The following is an 18,363-nucleotide window of genomic DNA, read 5'->3' on the forward strand; positions in this document are numbered from 1 at the left end:
CGCCCATCTTCCTTAACTTTTGTAATCCCTTTTCTGTCTCTATGCCTGCCCTGAGAATAAAATTTCAAAAATATTCAACTGCAATCAGAAATGAGGAGATCATTCGAATCTGGCATTGGGTAATTAGAGTCTTCCCTGAGCCTTACTAAGTCACAAAGTAGTGCTTAATTCTATTTGACTCTCCTAAACCACAACTTCTGAGACTCTTAGTGATATGGAGTAAGAGGAGCTACCAGTGCTTTTCTTATCTTGAAGCTGAGTCTGAAAATATAACCCGTGGTAACCCTGTGCAAGATCCTAACATCCCAAGGTCTGTTTCCTCATCTTTAAAAAAAAAAAAAAAAAAAAAAAAGTCTCAAACTACAAGGTCTACAGACCCCTTTGAACCTCAAGATTTTATGACTGTGGTAGTCTTTAAGTTGTTCCTTAAACTTTAGTCAAATTCTACCGGCATACATTTTGCCTTGTTGGAAGCATTTTTCACTCACATTTCATATTTTTATTTAGGCCTGTACATTTTTGTTTTTTACCTTATGTGCATTTAAAAATCGACAAATTATGACACTGCCATAAATACTAAATTGGCTTCACTTACTTCAAATAGAAGGTAGCCCATAAAAAGAAATAGGATGGAAAGCAAACAATGTAATTGAGTCCAAGTTAGATGGCATGGCTTAAGGAAAGCTCTGAGTCTCAAATCTGATCTCTCTCAGTTACAAAGAGATACAGAAGAGATAACACCTTCAAATCACCTTCCTTATCAAGAGAATCAGAAGTTTTAGAGCAAAATTGAGAGGGGAATAAAATAATTTCCTCAAAATACAATTTGTATGATTTAAATCATTGCAGGTACCACCATTGGTATAAATTCTATTATATTTGCCGGGAAAAACTTCTGTGGCTATTCAAAAGGGGGTGTTATATCTTTAGACTCAACTCCAGACAACTGAAGCACTGATACCCTTTATTATTCCGTGTCTCTAAGAAGCGTCTCAGAAGTTGTCCTAAGTTACACAGTTCTCGTCTGAAAAGCCAAAGGGGAGTTTCACAAACTCTATGAGTTGTATGACTCAAGTTTTGTCATTCCTAGTTTTGAACATATGCATTTAAAAAAACCTTTGAGACACGATTCACATACTCTAAAATTCACCTATTTAAAATGTACAATTGAATTTTCCCATGTATTTACAGAATTTTGCAACCATCACAATAGTCTAATTTGATAACATTTTTATTTTTCCCAAAAAGAAATCCTATACCTAATTAGCAGTAACTCCCCATCTCACCTCTACTGGCCCCAAACATAGGCAACCAATAAGCCACTTTCTGTCTCTAAACATTTGCATATTCCGGACATTTCTTTTATATGTAGAATCATAAAATATGTGTTTTTTTGCACTGGCTTCTTTCACTTAGCATAGTGTTCTCAAGGTTTATCCAGGTTATAGCAAGTATCAATATTTATATTTCATTATATTGACATATCACAATTTAAGCAGGCTTTTATTTTCTGTTATAATACACAGTGAACATTTTGAACATGTATCATGTGAACTTAAGTAATCTTGTAGAATGTTTTCTGAGAAGTGAGGCAGTTGGGTTATAGAATGTCTATAATTAAAATTTTAATAGATACTGGCCAATTTCACACTAGAAAAAGTTATTTCATGCTACATTCCCATCTACAAGGAATAAGAGTAGAGATTTCCTATGGCTTTGCCATTGCTGGATATTATTGAGGCTACATTTGTCAATAAAAGGCAAAACACAAAATATAGCTTTTATACGTATTTAAATATTAGTATGCTTGAACACTTTTTTCATTTTCTTTACTGGCCATCACTATTTCTTCTGAGAATATCTAGTTAATATAATCTATTTTCTCACCAAATTATTTATATTATTTTAATGGATTTATTGATATAAACATGTTCCATTTTCATTTACAAAAATGCTTTAGCTTCATTTATCTTTTGCCATAAAGATATTTTATACTTCTATATTCTTGTTTCCCATCATTGATTCTTGATTCTACTATTATTTTCTTAAGTTGAAAACCACTTTTATTCTATATTAAATTCCAATATTTAGATTTTTTCCAGATGTGCTGTTCTACTGATTTCATTCTTTACTCTTATGCCAGCGCCAAAACGTTTTAATTATTTAAACTTTATTAGGGTGTATGCTGTGTTATTAAGTTGGGTAATTTCTTTTTTCAAAAATTCATATACTTATTCTAACAAATCAACATTAACTTGAATCACTTTTTTCCTCTAAATTGTAAACCATAGTCATTATTAATACTTAACTAGTATAAAACACCTTTCTCTCCAAAATATAAAATTTAGTGGATCAATATATTGGTATTAAACTGCAACAATAAATTAGAATTATTCCAGCTTACATTTAAGTTTAGATAAAGCAGCTGGCTCTGAATAAAAAGCAACAGGAAAATAAAATACCAAGAAAGCTGTCTGTGTTCAAATCTTAAAGTACTCAACTGAATGTATAACTACACCAAGCAGAGAAGAAAACAAAGTTACAAAGTCATAAAAAATACATTAAGTTCAAAATCAATTAGAAAAAAGCAATCAAGTTATTTGGAACTGCTATAGAAATTCTGTTTTAAAATACCAATTGAACTTCCCAATAGATACACTGGAAGATTAAATAAAAATATGATTATAATAAAAGAAATTTATAGTTAAGCAGCATCACATCAATTCCTTATTTTTTCCCAGTACACTTGGATATGTTTACCTTTGCTATTATTTGTATGTACATATTTATCTTTCCCCCAAAATAATAATGAAGGAAATGATGAATAAATGAAATTTTATTTTCACTGTAATTAGATTTTCCCTCTAAAAAGTATTCTATCTTTTTAAATCACTATGAATTAAACTATAATGTTTCCTTCATTGCAAAAGTTCCAGGCCAAGTATGTTAATCCTTTCTCAGGAAAACTGAGGACCATTCTGGTAATAGTTATATCTACACAACCTTTGCCAACAGTTTGAAACATGAATTTTAAGGGCATCCATATGATGTAAGTCTTTGAGTTGTTGAGATAAAGTAAATTTGGCCACTTCTTCCTTACACAAATGCTTCATCTATGTGAATACATAAATTCTGCTTTTAACCCATCCCAAAAGAAAAAGACTTTTCTTACCTACTAACAGATAAATTATATAAATAATTTCATTTAATCTTCAAGATAACCCTGCAATCTGGGTATCAATAGTCACACTCTACTCATGAAGCCAGCGAGTCTACCTACCTTAACCAAGGTCATGGCTAACACTGGAAACTCAAATCCAGTTTCTGCCATCTACACCCATGATAAACATTATATTTCCCCTTCAGCTTCATTGTTTTCTAAATCAACTTGATTTTTTTCCTTCTGTATTCCAAGAATTAGCAAACTACAATCTACAGGACAAATGTTGCCTGTTTTTATAAATCTCATTTTATTGGAATGTAGTCACACCATTTGTTTACATTTTGACCTGAGCTGCTTTTGCAACACAACAGCAGGGTTGAGTATCTGTGACAGAAGCTGTAGGGCCCATAAAGCCTAAGAATTCACTATCTGGCCCCTTATAGTTTGCAACCCTCTGCTCTATACCATTCACATGTTAGCAGAGAGAAAATAAGACATTCTATCCTATCTCTACAAAATATACATAAAAGAACAATTTGTAGAACCATTTTTATATATAGTAAAAATATAAATATTGGTTTTTATGTGTATATAATAAGTACTTTCAAGATTCATATGCCAAACTACAGTTATATTCGAAGTGCTAGATTATGGAGAACTTCCATGTTTTTCAAAATATTTGTTCAAATGTAATTTACTTTTTCTTTCATTACTTACCAGGTATGGGTCTTAGGGCAAGTTACTTCATCTCTGCAGTACTCTGTTTTATCTGTAAAATAAGTGGCTGGATTAGACAGTCTTCCAAATCCTGTTCAATTTTAACATTCTATCACTGTATCTAACACCACTACTCAATTTTCTTATATAATTTAATTTTGATAACTATTTTAATAGGGAAAGATATTTGCCAGGGATCCCACAACTTAAGATTTTCTATTTACCATTTCTAGTGGAATGTCATTTTCACTGACAGCTCACTTCTTTCAGATTCTGTCAATGTAAACTCTTTCAAGAGAAAAGTCACCCGAATTCTAAGATACTACCATATTTACCAACCTAAGACTACATTTCTCATCAGAGATTATAGCAAACTCTGATTTGGGGGGACAAAGAATTCTCGGCCCTGATTTTGCTTGCTTTTTTAAAATAGGAGCTTTTGTTGCTGTTCCCCTCCTATTACTTGTATTCTCTTGTAATTTGTTCATTTGCTTTTGTAAACAGCATCACCTTGAACTTTGTCTCCACAATGCTCATATCCTAGAAGCTCCCATTTCCTCTAAATTTGATTTTGTTTCTAGTTTTATTTTTAAAGCAGCATTACAAATCTTAAAGCATCATTAAATATGTATTCTAATTTCACATGAAATACAAAGTACAGAACATGGTTTTTTAGTCATTTTATGATTACTAAAATGACAAAAGTTAAAAATCAAAACAAGTACCAAGTAAAAGTGAGGTATGGTGAGGGTGGACATATTTCCAGCTAGTGGAAGTCTATATCAGTATGGTTTTTTTCTGGGGATATTTTTCATCATATATCCAAAGCCTCAGGAGTTTAACCAAGCTATTTTACTTTTAGGGGTGTGCCCTGAGGAAATAATTAAAAGCAAGGAAATAGATAGGCATCCAAGTATTTATACAAATGAGAAACCGGAAACAAATGTACATAAATAGTGGCTTAGGTTAACTCAAGTGAGATGCAACAGTGTAATTAAATACTATGCAGCCACTAAAATTATATTATAAAAAATGTAAAATATCATGGGAAAATTCTCATTCCAAAATGTGGAAAATGATTGTAAAATAATGTGTATAGTTAGATTTCTTGTACTAATGCACATGTATAATATTTATGCATGTGTTAGAAAGTGACTGGGATACTGGCCAAGACATTAATACTGGTTATCTCTTGGTGGTAGAATTATGGGTAAAAATTTTTTAGGAATTTTTTTGTAACTTTCAAGTTTTCTACATTGATTGCATATTTTATTACCATAAGAATTATTTAGGAGCTATAAATTACAAATATAAAAATTTTCAAATGTCTAGATTATATTCACTCATAGGGACCTATCAAATCTATATATAACCAATCATTTTAATAATTCAAAAATCATGTCATAAAGAAAATAATACAATAAGATCATCTACCCCACTCATGCCCCTCTTATTCTGTGTCTTAGGACACTGGGTTTTTTTAATTTCAAAGATTTTATTTTAATAAGTTGTAATAACTGTACTGACTTGCTTTTTACTTGGTTTTGGAGATGCCCATCAAAGCTTCATGAGGGCATGGATTATATCTTACTGGTTGATTTAGTACAGATTTCACATTTGTTCAATGGCCAGAGATAAAAGAACAGAACTGTGTAAGCTTTATACAATTTTAAAACCAAAAGTCATTAGATTGGTCAGTTCCTTTAACCTATAAAAGACCCTTTTGTGGCAAAATGTTCCCTGAATTTCACCACTTGGAGTTTATACAACCCAACCACACAAAAGCAAAGCATACTATATCAACATCCAGGATATTTATGAAAATCAAGACCATTAATCTTTATGACTGAGGGAAAGTTAATCTTCTTTACCTATACTGCCATTATTTAATTTTATGCCTTTAAAAGATTACATCTGATAAATCAGCCATAATCACAACTTTGAACTCCAAACATAATTAACCAAATGGCAACTCAGTGCCATTTAGGTGAAAGTTAATGGACAGGAAGTTTATGCTCTAAAGTCAATTTTTATAACCTAAGCAAAGTGGGAGTGCAGTACATAATTCAATATTGGTTTGGGCAGCATCAAGAGGGGAATAGTTTAATTCAGGAAAAATAATCAAATATAATGATAATTGTTCAGAAGTATATCTTTGTATCACAATTCTATATACATCATTTTTATTTAAGTAATAATTCAATTTCTGTAAGAGCTCTTTTAGAAGACTTTATTGGTCAAGTTCTGAAAACATTTTTGATGGTAAAAAAAATTCAATTTATTTTAAAATGATAGTTTAGCTTTCTCAATCATTTGGAATAGTCTTCTTCTAGTAACTCTGAATGAATAAGAACTCATCATATTCTTAAAATAAAAAAGCAAGCATGAGTATAAATCAAAAGCCAAGAAACTGAAACAAAAGAAGTCCTTTTCATTTTTCCTTTGAAGCTGTTCTCATTCCATAGGGTCCACAAATGAGTAAGTCTTTCCTATGCCAAGTCTTTCAAAGCCAAAATTGGATTCAAAGTTACTCAATTAGCTGGCAAATTCAGTCAGTGAGGCAAGCCAACCTAGATTAATTGAAGCTTTATTTTTGCATCTATTTTTGCTTATGATTTTCCTAAGAGATTAGGAATTTAAAATTAAGTCTCAAGGACAAGTATTTTGTTTTGAATTTTAAGTGTGGAAAAATGGCCAGAATACTGAAACCCAACTCTCATTCTCAAATATAATTTGAAAAATTACGGAGATAATCAACAGTCCCTTAATGATGGAGCATCTTACATTAAAGTCATAATGGGAACACAAGAATGCTTATTGCAAAAAAATCCTAAGATTCTATTCCTTACTGGCTTATGACTGCCAACACGGGCTGGTTTGTGGGTTCAATGCAATAAGCATGGAAGATTCAGCAGAAATGCTTATACTCTTTAAATATAACAGTGGGACCATTTAGGCTCAGCCCATAAGCTTCAAGACTGAAAGCTAAGACTTTGAGTAATCTACCTGATTATGAATGATGAATCATGGCAGAAATCCCAAGGTACATGGGAAACATACTGGGGAGTGCCACCATGAAATACAACTTCTCAACATCTAACAATGAAGGCTCATACACTAACCATATGGTTTACTTCAAGGCTTAGTCATTAGTGCTACAGTCAATCAATTTACACAGACTTTAGCGAGTCACTTGTCATTAAGGAATTTTTTCTCTAGTGATTCTAAGGAGGGGCAAAGGAAGAATTGTATCAAGATAGCAGTTTGTCTTTAAGAGACAACATTATATTTTGCTGAATAATTAAAAGAATTCTATCCTCTCAAAATGCTGATGGCAAAACTCTCAGCCAAAATCAGGGTTGAATTGTCTTATCATATATACAAGTATGTATATCATATGATACATTGAGACACATACAAGTATATAAATTGGGTATCTATTGGGTATATACTAAAGAATTCATTATAAGGAAACTGCTACTAAGAGGATCTCTTGCTCTGGGACAGAGTCCCAACTTTTAAACATATGGCAAGAATCCAGTAGATTTAAGCACTCTTCTTTTATATTTGATTTCTGTATTCTAGAAAGTTTTCTGTAATTGTTCAAACAATATTTATGCACATATTAAGGTAATTTATTTTAGACAGTCAATGTTGCAAACTGATAGGCTACTGGGCAAATTATGTTCACAAAATATGCTTTTGAGCCAGTATTCTTCAAGATTGAATTTTATTGCTTTTAGATGGCTTTCCATCTAAAAAAAAAGCTCTGTGGCTTTCCAGAAGCTTTTCCCTCCCCTGCTGTGCTACACCCAGCCATTTGGAAGCTTTCTCTCACTGAGGTTATCTGCTTGGCCTCTGAAGGCAGCTGAGATGGCTACCCTGCTCCTGATTTGTTTTCCTAATTTAGGCTGCCTAGTTTGTGTTGATTCTCTTTGACCAGCCTGTTACCAGCAGGAAATGGATCTCTCGACCCCCTGAAACCTCTCCCTGCACATTGGGCTTTGAAACAAGACGACACTAAGAGTTGGGCATGTTTCCCGGCAGGGTAATAGGGAGTTCTTTACTGTTGGGACAGATTGGTTAGATTAAACTCTGCTCCCACAGCATTTAACGATAATCATGGAGTAGCTAACATGACTGGTGTGGCAGATGCTGTCAGAACACTGCCCACATGTCCCCAGATCCCTTTACCATCTTAGAACATGCCAGCTTCCCATGCACTTTCACTCCCAATAGCCAGCACCTGTGACTCTTTTTGGAGGCTTGCTGCATAGAGGAGGTTTAAATACACCAGCTTCCTGGTTCCTGGTTGTGATGATTCTGGGGTACGCCCTATCCTAATTCCAGAGCCTCTGAGCAGGATCAAACCAAAGTTACTCTCTATGTAACTTTGGTTGCTACTGTCCCTTTATTGGCCTCCTCTTTCTAGTCCCACTCCTCCCCAATTCTTCCTAATAACTTTTCCCCCAATCTTCATCACAAGATCTATTTTCTGGAGAAAGCTACTTAAGACAGCTAGTTTCCCAAATTTGTAAAGATTAAGGATAATGGGTAGCCAACTCTTCCAGAGACCCTGTAGTTTCCATAAAACAAAGTATTATAACTCAAGCTGGAACTTGTGCAAATTATATGTACCATCTCTGTGTATATATTGTACTTTCAATTCTTAAGGGTCCTCAGTGCATAAATCAGTTACACAATGATGCTTGTTGTTGAAAGCAGAATTATTCATCAAATACATTCATGGTACTTGGCAGGTACTCCATGACAAGCCAAATTTGCAATAATATTCAAAAATATCTGCTGCTATCAACGAACTATGGGATACCTCACAAGGTCAGCTTCATCTTCTTTTTTAATTTACCAAATGACAGGATTAATTTACAAATCCAAATCCCAGACCGTGACATGGTTGTGTATTTTAAATTTTGAATAATATTTCTGAAACTTTGGCTTTTAATTTGTTACTCTTGAGAACTGCTTTTGAGCAAAAGCAGAATGAATAAATGCTAATGATATATAAGTCCCTGGTTTCAGAAACCGGTGTCACAATTTTCTAATACACGAAGTATTTAAAGACTGATGAGACAGTACATTATATCTACATGGTAATTTAGATCAGAATTCACAATTTTTTATTTTCAGTATTAATTGCTTTTGTCTCTCAATAAATGACTCTGTAGGAAGTGGAATTCAATTTCATTCATTTTCAATAATCGAGATTGCTTTGAACTAGCTCAATAACTCTCAGCTCCTCTTGGCCTTCAATATATTGCTAGTGGTAGCACATAAATAATCTGGGTTTTCTTTTCAGATTCCAAAGCAGGGTTGTCTGGCCTTTGGCAAAACAGCTGAGTAGACACAGTTTGTGCTCCACAGTTTGTGCTCCATTTTCCAGCTCTTTTGCTATGCTCTACTCAGCATCCACAGTTTCCCTGAATCTCAGGTTTCTCCTGCTCCCCCTTTCCCCTCAGGGGCAAGTGCTAGGAAATATTCATATACACACTGTTGAGAGTCAGCCTTTCTGACTTCACTCATCCTGTGCCTTCTGTTTGAAGTAGCTTTCTGCCTTCAAATCCAGATATACAAAGTGAGATCATGGTTCACAGCAAACACCACCATCTCCACAGCTCTCCTGCGAACCTCCCCAGGTAGAAGAGGGCATTCAGCTCCCTCAGGACTTCTCTGTATCTCTCCTATGCTTCTTCATCTCCCTACACTGATTTAGAGGCATTCACATGGCTCCCCCAACTAGTACACAATCAATTTCTTAAGAGTATGAATCACAAGCCATTCATCGATTTATTTCACGCAGTGCTTAGCCAAGTTCCCTGTCAAAAAACGTCTGAATGAATAAACCAATGGATGAATTAATGTATGCACATTTGGTTTAAAAGAGGCTTGTCTATGAGTCTACATTTTAGACACATAAAACTACTTCTTTCAACACAAGTCTCACTAACTCACCTCAGAGCCTTTGTTTATTCATAGGGTTTAGCTTTGATCAAGTTGTACTGGAACTGTGTCCACATGGACTCCCCACCCAACCCCCATGAAACAAAGAACTCCTCAAGAGCAAGGACAATGACCTGCACCAGGCCCAGAGTAGAAGCACAAGCCATATCTGTAGGATGAATGGGATTACAATGCCCCGTGATTTCATATGTTCCTTTCCAAAGATACATTTCAAAAGATGAGTACAGGCAGGGCACTTCACGGACCACTGCATTTGAGGTCACATTCTTAGGTCAGTAAGGAAGAGAGATGGTAGCCTTCCTCATAAACCCTAACCTTGCTCCAGTTCCGTAACTGATTTGGGTAATCTAAAGAAACTCTACAGAAATTTTTTCACCTAACATTCAAAGCAAAGGGATTTCCAAAAGCACTAACCTATCAGAACTCCATCAACATTTATGGAACACATGGGCTATATTTATTGGCCTGAGTGTTCTTTGTGTTTGTTTGCAAGTCACTTTCAAAAGTGTTGTAACTGTTTTCCTCCACAGCTTACAGATGCCTAGAGGAAAGGACATCTGACTTTTTTAAACCAAAGTTCAAAGTTCCGGCTGGAATGGCAATGCAAACTTTGCATTTGTGTCTTAGGAACTGCTGCCAAGGATTCAATTCAATTCAACTCAATAAACATCTACTATGGACCTGCTAAGCAAAGGAAACTGCCTTTGGATTAAGGATGTGTCAGATATAAATGGAACCCAATTCTTACCCCTAGGAAAGCCTGCAGTCTTGTGAGAGAAAAAGACAGGTAGGTGACCATGGGTGATACAAGGCAGAGGCTGGAAGTTGCAGAAGATTTTCTTAAGAATAAGTTGTTTAATGTGATTGTATGAAGGGATAAAGTTAATTATCACCATCAAACCTTGTCATAAGCCACACTCCCTTGTAGTCCAGGGGTGCTGCTATTTACTAGGTTAATTAAGTGGCTTCAATTGCTTAAAAACTATAATCTCTCCGCCTCAGCCTACTCCACTTCTTTTCCCCTTTCCTTAAGGATACTTTCCAATTTTCAATGTTTCAATTAATTTTCACTCTGAACTCACATCTCAACTAAATTGGAATGCTCCAAAGTATAAACATGCTATTAAAAGTTGGGTCCAGGCAACCTAGAGGAAGGACAATCTCATTGCTTCTGCCAAATTGTTGTCTTTTTCAGCATCTCACAATCTAGAATCTTTTTTTTTCTGTGACTTTTTTACCTTTCACTTGTGACCCCTCTTTTACTACTCCTGGCTTCTCTTCTCTTGTCATACCCAAGAAGTCACATACGTATTTCTAGATGGAGAACACAAAACTACCTCCGGTGTAAGGGAAGAATGCTTTAGGATAAAGATAAGAGACTATGATTGTTAAATTGCAATCTACTATTTTCACCTGAAGAACTTCCTGCATGCACTAACCTTCAGGAAAATAATTTCAATTATAATCTAACCAACTTTTCCATGCTGCTATGTGGTTCTCCATCTAGTCCATCTAAAAGAGTTAAGACATTTCCTACCCTATTTTAGTTTTTTTTTTTTTGTACATTTGTCATAAAACAGGAAAATACATCTACTTACATTTAAATTTTAAATGAAGAAAAAACAATTTTTAGTATAGTATGCCCCAATTATTGCATGGGATTTACTTACACTAAAATGTATTTTTTATATACAAATTTACTTTGGTGTCCTATATTTTTATTTGTTAAAGCTAGCAATTGTACTTCTCTGTATCTCAAAATTGAGTTTCAATGAATCTGTAATAGAATTTGGGAGAGAGTTAGGTGTGATGGTCAACAGTAGAGGCTTTGCAATCATATACACAATGGGATGCATCCTCTCTGTCACATATTGTGATAATAAGGGCTTTAAACAAATATGCTTGTGCTCTTCTCCTCAGGATGGATGTAAGTTACATACCACCTCCTCTGTCCAGTTTAAGTTAGGTGTAGGCCAATTAGCTTTGGCCAGTGAAATAGGTATGAGGACCTTTTCCCATTTTCTTCCCTTAGTGCTCACAAAAGCATATACCAAGATGGAGCCTCCATTAGCCTGGGTCCCTGAGTATCCACAATCAACGAAACATCTTATACCGTGCCTGTAGCATGAGTGTCAAATATATTTGGGAGGTAGAGAGAGGGTTAGAGAAATTGGTAGGATAACATAGCTTTTGTGAGAAAGTCTTTTCACACAGAATCCATTTCTCACCATTTTTGTACCTGTTTCTTTCACAGTCCATTTAAGATGCTTCCTCCCTTCAAGCATAGAAGTAGTTTCTCATCTGCATAAATTCTTAGCTTGGCCATGTTCTCTCCTCTATCATATCCCTTTCTTTCTGTACTTATGATAGCTTTTCTTGCATTATTTTGTTTATACGCTTGTCTCATGGTCTTTTCTGAACTGTAACTTTCTTGATCTATCTATCATCTAGTAGCTCACTGTTCCTAATGAATAATAGTATCTTTAAAAATATTGATTAAATTGAATGTGTAGTCTTATTTTTATACATGTAGGTAACAAAGCTCTATTAACAATAAAACTTTTTCCTTTACTAATTCAAAGATATACTGCTTGATCTTTGCAAATAATCTTACTCTCCTCTCTTCTATTTTTATGCACATAGGATTCAAAGAGGCTGGATTCTACTTTGGTTTTTAGGCATAAAGCATCTTTAGACAGTTCTTTGAAAGTACTTACAAGCTTCTTTTTTCTTTCTTTCCTTATAATCCTCAGGTCAGGGCCTATCTTAATGCTGGAAACACTCCCTTTCTCCTACAATAACAAATATAACATTCACAACAACAATTACACGTTTCTATTCCTCCCCCATACATGTATTACTTTATCTGTGTCTTAATATCCTTGACAGGTGATTTAAACTCTGCTTTATCTCAACACCTGCTTTTCCTCTGTGATAATCAGACATTTCCACTTACAATTCTACTCCTTCCTTTTCTGTAGCTTCAGAAAAGGAAGCTCTATTCTACTTGTGTTAAACATGGCATATCAAAGATACACATTTCTCTCTACCTCCTCCCAAAAGCCATAAATCCACACAGTTAAAGAGAATGAGAGATGAGACAACAGTAAATGAATGATGTCAAATTTTTAGAAGCTGGAAAGCATATGGGAGACTTGGCACACCAGAAAGAATTAAAACATTAAACTCTGTTGAGTTGAAGAGGAGTTGATGGTCAACAAGAAGCAAGTTCATTTATATGACAGAAATAAATGTCTTCTAGTATATGGCATTTTCATATGTAAGCAATATTTGCATACTCATAAGTGTTGAATATTGATTAATTATGATATAACTATATTGGAGAATGGCGGAGGAAAAATGAGCACACAAATGTGACATGAAAGAGTTAAATCTTTTTCTATAATTGGATGCCAGGAAATGACTAAAACGAATTTTTAAAAGTGTAACAAGGAATTTAGAAATATTGGAATGAAATACAAGAAACTTGCTGAAAAGCTGAAAATGGTTGCCTCAGGGGAGCAGGAATCAGTGATGGAAAAGGGTGGAGTAGTGTTAAAAGGCTTATAGAACTATTTGACTTCTTAAACTGAATACACATAACACTTTTTCTCTAAAGTCAAATCGCTTCACTCGTGTGTAAAACGATGAGAGTTAAAATTTTTTTTAATCATGAGCCTTTTGAGAAGTAAAGATTTAATTAGAAGTATTAATGGTTCTTATCTTTGGGATTGATCCTTGGGTAGAATACTGACAATTTCATGACGACTTTGGTCATAAGGTGATGCAGTGTGTCTTATCTGCTTGAAAGCAGCTCACCTTGACATAGTAAATGTGCCCTCTAGACTCTTTCCACAGCCACAGCCTGGGAGTCAAGGAGAAGCAGAGATTTCTAGGTTTCACCGTTGCATAGTCATTTCAATATACAATCTTCTGTGTTGTCGCACAAAACTCCAAGCCCAGAAACTTGTCACATTTATACAAGCTTGGCATATGCTTTTCCATGTTTCCAAAATACCCTTCCTCACCCACCTAGAAAACTCAGCCTTTAAAATCCGGATTAAATACCCTTTTCCTTCTATTAAACTTTTCTTCCCCAAATAGTTAATAGTGTCATCTTCCTAGGTGTAACATTGCTCACCACATCACTAACAACAAACTACCTGTCTACGTGTCTTTCCCTTTACTAGACCTTGAGGTCCATGAGAGAATTATATTTTGCTTTTTATTCACAATGCCAAAAATACATATCAAACAAATAAACAGTTTCAGTAAACTGGGCAGTTTCACGTGATTAACTGAAATGCTGATGAAATTTGCAGGGAATCATCCATAGTTAACACATCAGTTTGGATTAGTTGTATCTTCAAACAAATGTGAAGATGCTGAGCTAAAATAATATCCTTAATTTTTTCATTTTATTTTTTCATGTATTCTCTTTATATAGTTATTCAGAAGTCTGACACCAATAGGATGCTTTAATTTGTAACACTACATAAAAAGCATGTGGTACAGACATACACATCTACAGAGGTAAAATACTCAAAGTGTGCATTCCTGCCTTTATGAATTTCACAACCTATTCCAGTAAGTCTCCCACCTTTTTCATGACAAGAACCTCAACTGGAAAAAGAATAGTCAAAGTGATGTAAATAAGCAAGGATAATTTGCCAGGCCAAAGCATACATATTCTACCATATTCAATGCTGAAATTCCTAGAACCCTAAATCGATACTTGGCAAACTTTTGACAATTCTGAGTCAAGTCATGTGAATGCTGGAGTCTGTAGTAGCGGAAGACAAATTTCTTCAGATTTGGCAGAGGGACCTGTTTCTTGATGAGCTTCAGCCTGCCTTTTGAAGCTCATTTCTTGATGAGCCTATTTCCTTTCTCCCAGTTCCTTAGTTCTTCCACAGGCATCCCTAAAATGTCTCACTGCTTCTGTTGAGATAGTTCGACTTAGCCTAATCCACAAAACTTCTCCAAATCAGCTGAAAACTATGGCTCATCTTTCTGTATCAGGGGCGGTTATATGATTTACTGAAATAAAATTAAAAGTGGTCTTGGGGCCGGACACAGTGGCTCACGCCTGTAATCCCAGCACTTTGGGAGGCTGAGGCAGGTGGATCACAAGGTCAGGAGATCCAGAGCACCCTGGCTAACACGGTGAAACCCCGTCTCTACTAAAAATACAAAAAATTAGCCAGGCACAGTGGCGGGCGCTAGTCCCAGCTACTGGGGAGGCTGAGGCAGGAGAATGGTGAGAACCCAGGAGGCGGAGCTTGCAGTGAGCCGAGATCGTGCCACTGCACTCCAGCCTGGGCAACAGAGCGAGACTCTGTCTCAAAAAAAAAAAAAAAAAAAGTAGGCTTAATGTCTTTCTCTGCAGAAATATGCCATTTTTAATCCCCTAAAATTAGGGAAGTCTGGCCAGATGAACCCTAGCAATCAGATAAAGACCAAAGAAATCTGAAAGTAAGTGCTTTTGGCCAGAGAAACCACTAATTTTCTGCCATCACAAAAATTAATCAGCATACACAGAATGTCCCAGAAATGTAGACACAATTATAAATATTTTTAGAAAACAACTTGCGTGAAGATGTATAAGCAAACCTGTATAATGAAATAAGCCCTTGACAGAATAATACACTCCTTCAAAACAGGACAACATTTTGCATTTGTTAACATGTATTCATATAGGAAAGTTGTGTGTACTTAATTAAGATATCATATATTGGATGGGGGTCAGAAGAGTGCTTTATACAAAACATCAATCAAGGTATAGCTATTTAGATCAACCAAGTAGGAAATCCAGATTGGTAACTTAGATGGCCCAAATCACCAAGTTAACCATTTTTCAATCCAGTGCTTTTCACTAAGTAGATAATATTTATACTAAATGAAGAGATGAAATGAGCAATTATCCTGTGTATGAGTCTGTTCTCAAACTGCTAATAAAGACATACCTGAGAATGGGTAATTTACATAAAAAAGGTTTATAATGGACTCACAGTTCAGCATGGCTGGAGAGGCCTCACAATTAAGGCAGAAGGCAAAAGAGAAGCAAAGGCACATCTTACATGGCGGCAGGTAAGAGTGCTTGTGCAGGGGAACTCCCATTTATGAAACCATCAGATCTCATGAGACTTATTCACTACCATGAGAACAGTGTAGAAGAAACCACCCCCATGATTCAATTATCTCTACCTTGTCCTGCCCTTTACAGGTGGGGATTATTACAATTCAAGGTGTGAGATTTGGGTGGGGACACACCCAAACCATATCATCCTGCTGCTCTGTACAAGCAAAACCACCTGCATAATTCAGGTGAGAAATGCAGACAGACAGTATGGTACAGTGGGAAGACTAGGTGTTGGAATTCAAAGGACTTAGGTTCAAATTTGTTGAGCCTCTCTGTTTACTTATTTGCAAAAACAGGGAAAACAAAAGACCTACTATATTGAGTGATTGAGAGAGAACACTTAGCATAGGCTAAACAGATAGTGGTGATTACTCCAAAATATGCTACTGCCTTTCATTTCCCCATGTACACAATGGCCTCTAGTTACTATGAAACCCTGTGTTCCTTGACATTTGGTATGACATCCAATATAGTAGATGTAGAGTCTGAGTGAATCCTTTAAAAACTCCTTTTCTTTTTCGTAGGTTTCTTTTACATAAACTTTTTTTTAATGAATCCCCCAGCTTTTCCTTATAGATTGTGCCCCTGACCTAATTACATAAGTACCTGATGGGCTGGAATGCTTCCAAAAGGGCCTCTTAGGAAAAACAATCTGAAGGGTTTTCTTCTCCTTCTTTTGTAATTACATAATTACTCAGCTGACTAATATGAGTCACCATGTGCCATTCTAATCTCCCAGGCACAAAATAGTTTTATTATTTTCCTTGGAATTACCTAATTACCCAATGGATAGCAATAACTCCTGGGCTCTTTTCTGTAAGTAATCTGTAAAGCTCAAGACAAATTCCTCCAGAAGTCTTTGCAAATGGAAGAGAATTTAGAATAATATTACCATTTGCCACATGAGACACTGGAGCTCTTAGTGACAAGGGTGGTCCAATGATACACCACAAAAAAATTTGGAGAAAAATTTAAGACTCTGGGCATAGGATAAAATATTGAGGCACATTCTCCCTGCTATGTTCTAGGAAATAAGTGTTCCTGAGCTGAAACAGCAGTGGCTGAGTGCACATCTCTTAAAAAATTAGCAAGCATTCCCAACATACGTGTATTAACTTATAAGTTATATGCACCTACTATAGTTTACTCATATATTAACTATTAGCCAAGCTTAATATTTTAATAAAATCTACATACTAATATAAATTATCAATTATAGGCCAGGCGTGGTGGTTCGTGCCTGTAATGCCAGCACTCTAGGAGGCTGAGGTGAGAGGATCACTTGAGGACAGGAGTTTGAGACCAGCCTGAGCAACATGGTGAAACCCCGTCTCTATCAAAAAATACAAAAATTAGCTGAGCATGGTGGTGTGTGCCTGCAATCCCAGCTACTCAGGGAGGCTAAGGTGGGAGAATCACTTGAATCCAGGAGTAGAGGCTGCAGTGAGCCAAGATCACACCACTGCTCTCCAGCCTGGGTGACAGAGTGAAACCCTGTCTCAAAAAGAAAAAAATTATAATATTTTTCATACCCGAATAGAAGTCTAGGATATCTTGTCTTAAAGAGTGCTGCCTTCCAGAATATCAAAGTCTTCAATAGATCTTAAAATTGCTCTATGAATTACCTGTAGTTTCTCAGTCTTTATTCACTTAGGGAATAACTTAGGAGACTGACTATTTTGATCCTTTTCTGCAGTTTTTCAAAGGCATATGCAAGAAAATTACACAAGCCTTTGAACATATCAGTCTACCCAGCATATTTTCTAGGGGGTGCTCAGGCCAACAGGCCCAGCAGTTTTTTCTCCATGCCTTTCTTGACCTCATTTTCTTTCCCTAATTTCCAATTCGACCCCAGAAATGGTGGGTTTGCAAAAGCCTCTTTCTGATCTAGGACCAAAAGAGCTGGGAAGACTACGTGATTTACAAAGCCAGCATGTTGGCATATGCCCTGGGTATGACAGATTTCTAATAAAAAGGAATATATTTATCCAAGCTATTGAACAGCCAGGTCTAATGAATATTAAATCTGATCAAGCCATTTTCTTATGTATAATAAAATACTAAGTCATGTTGTGATTTAACTGTATTTAGAACTGTCCTCTTTAGTTTACATTCATTAAAACATTTTAAGAAAAAGGCTACATTAAATTTTATTTTGGAACTAATAAAACTATTAAACCTTAAGAAGTTCTGAAGCTTTGCTAAGGCAGCTGAACTTAATATGCTTGTAATTTCCCAAAGTAATAGATTCAATTCCTTAACAATGAATTTTGTATTCCACAGACTCATAGTTTACATTTTTTAAAAGGTTCATGAGGCATTAGAAAATATAAATCTGAAAAAACCTGTTCAGTCATGTCTG

General features: G+C 35.4%; 1 protein-coding gene across 5 annotated transcripts in view; it reads right to left on the reverse strand.

Annotated features, from left to right (window-relative positions):
• RARB (retinoic acid receptor beta) overlaps window positions 1-18,363 on the reverse strand; it is a 779,733-nt gene that overhangs the window by 533,565 nt on the left and 227,805 nt on the right. For all 5 annotated transcript variants that reach the window (XM_024244251.3, XM_054552500.2, XM_054552498.2 and 2 more), the window contains one exon: window positions 3,881-3,932. The gene's annotated coding sequence lies outside the window, so the exon portion shown is untranslated. The remainder of the gene's footprint in view (window positions 1-3,880; window positions 3,933-18,363) is intronic.

This window comes from Pongo abelii, chromosome 2, assembly GCF_028885655.2.
Source record: "Pongo abelii isolate AG06213 chromosome 2, NHGRI_mPonAbe1-v2.0_pri, whole genome shotgun sequence".
In the NCBI taxonomy this organism is placed as follows: domain Eukaryota; kingdom Metazoa; phylum Chordata; class Mammalia; order Primates; family Hominidae; genus Pongo; species Pongo abelii.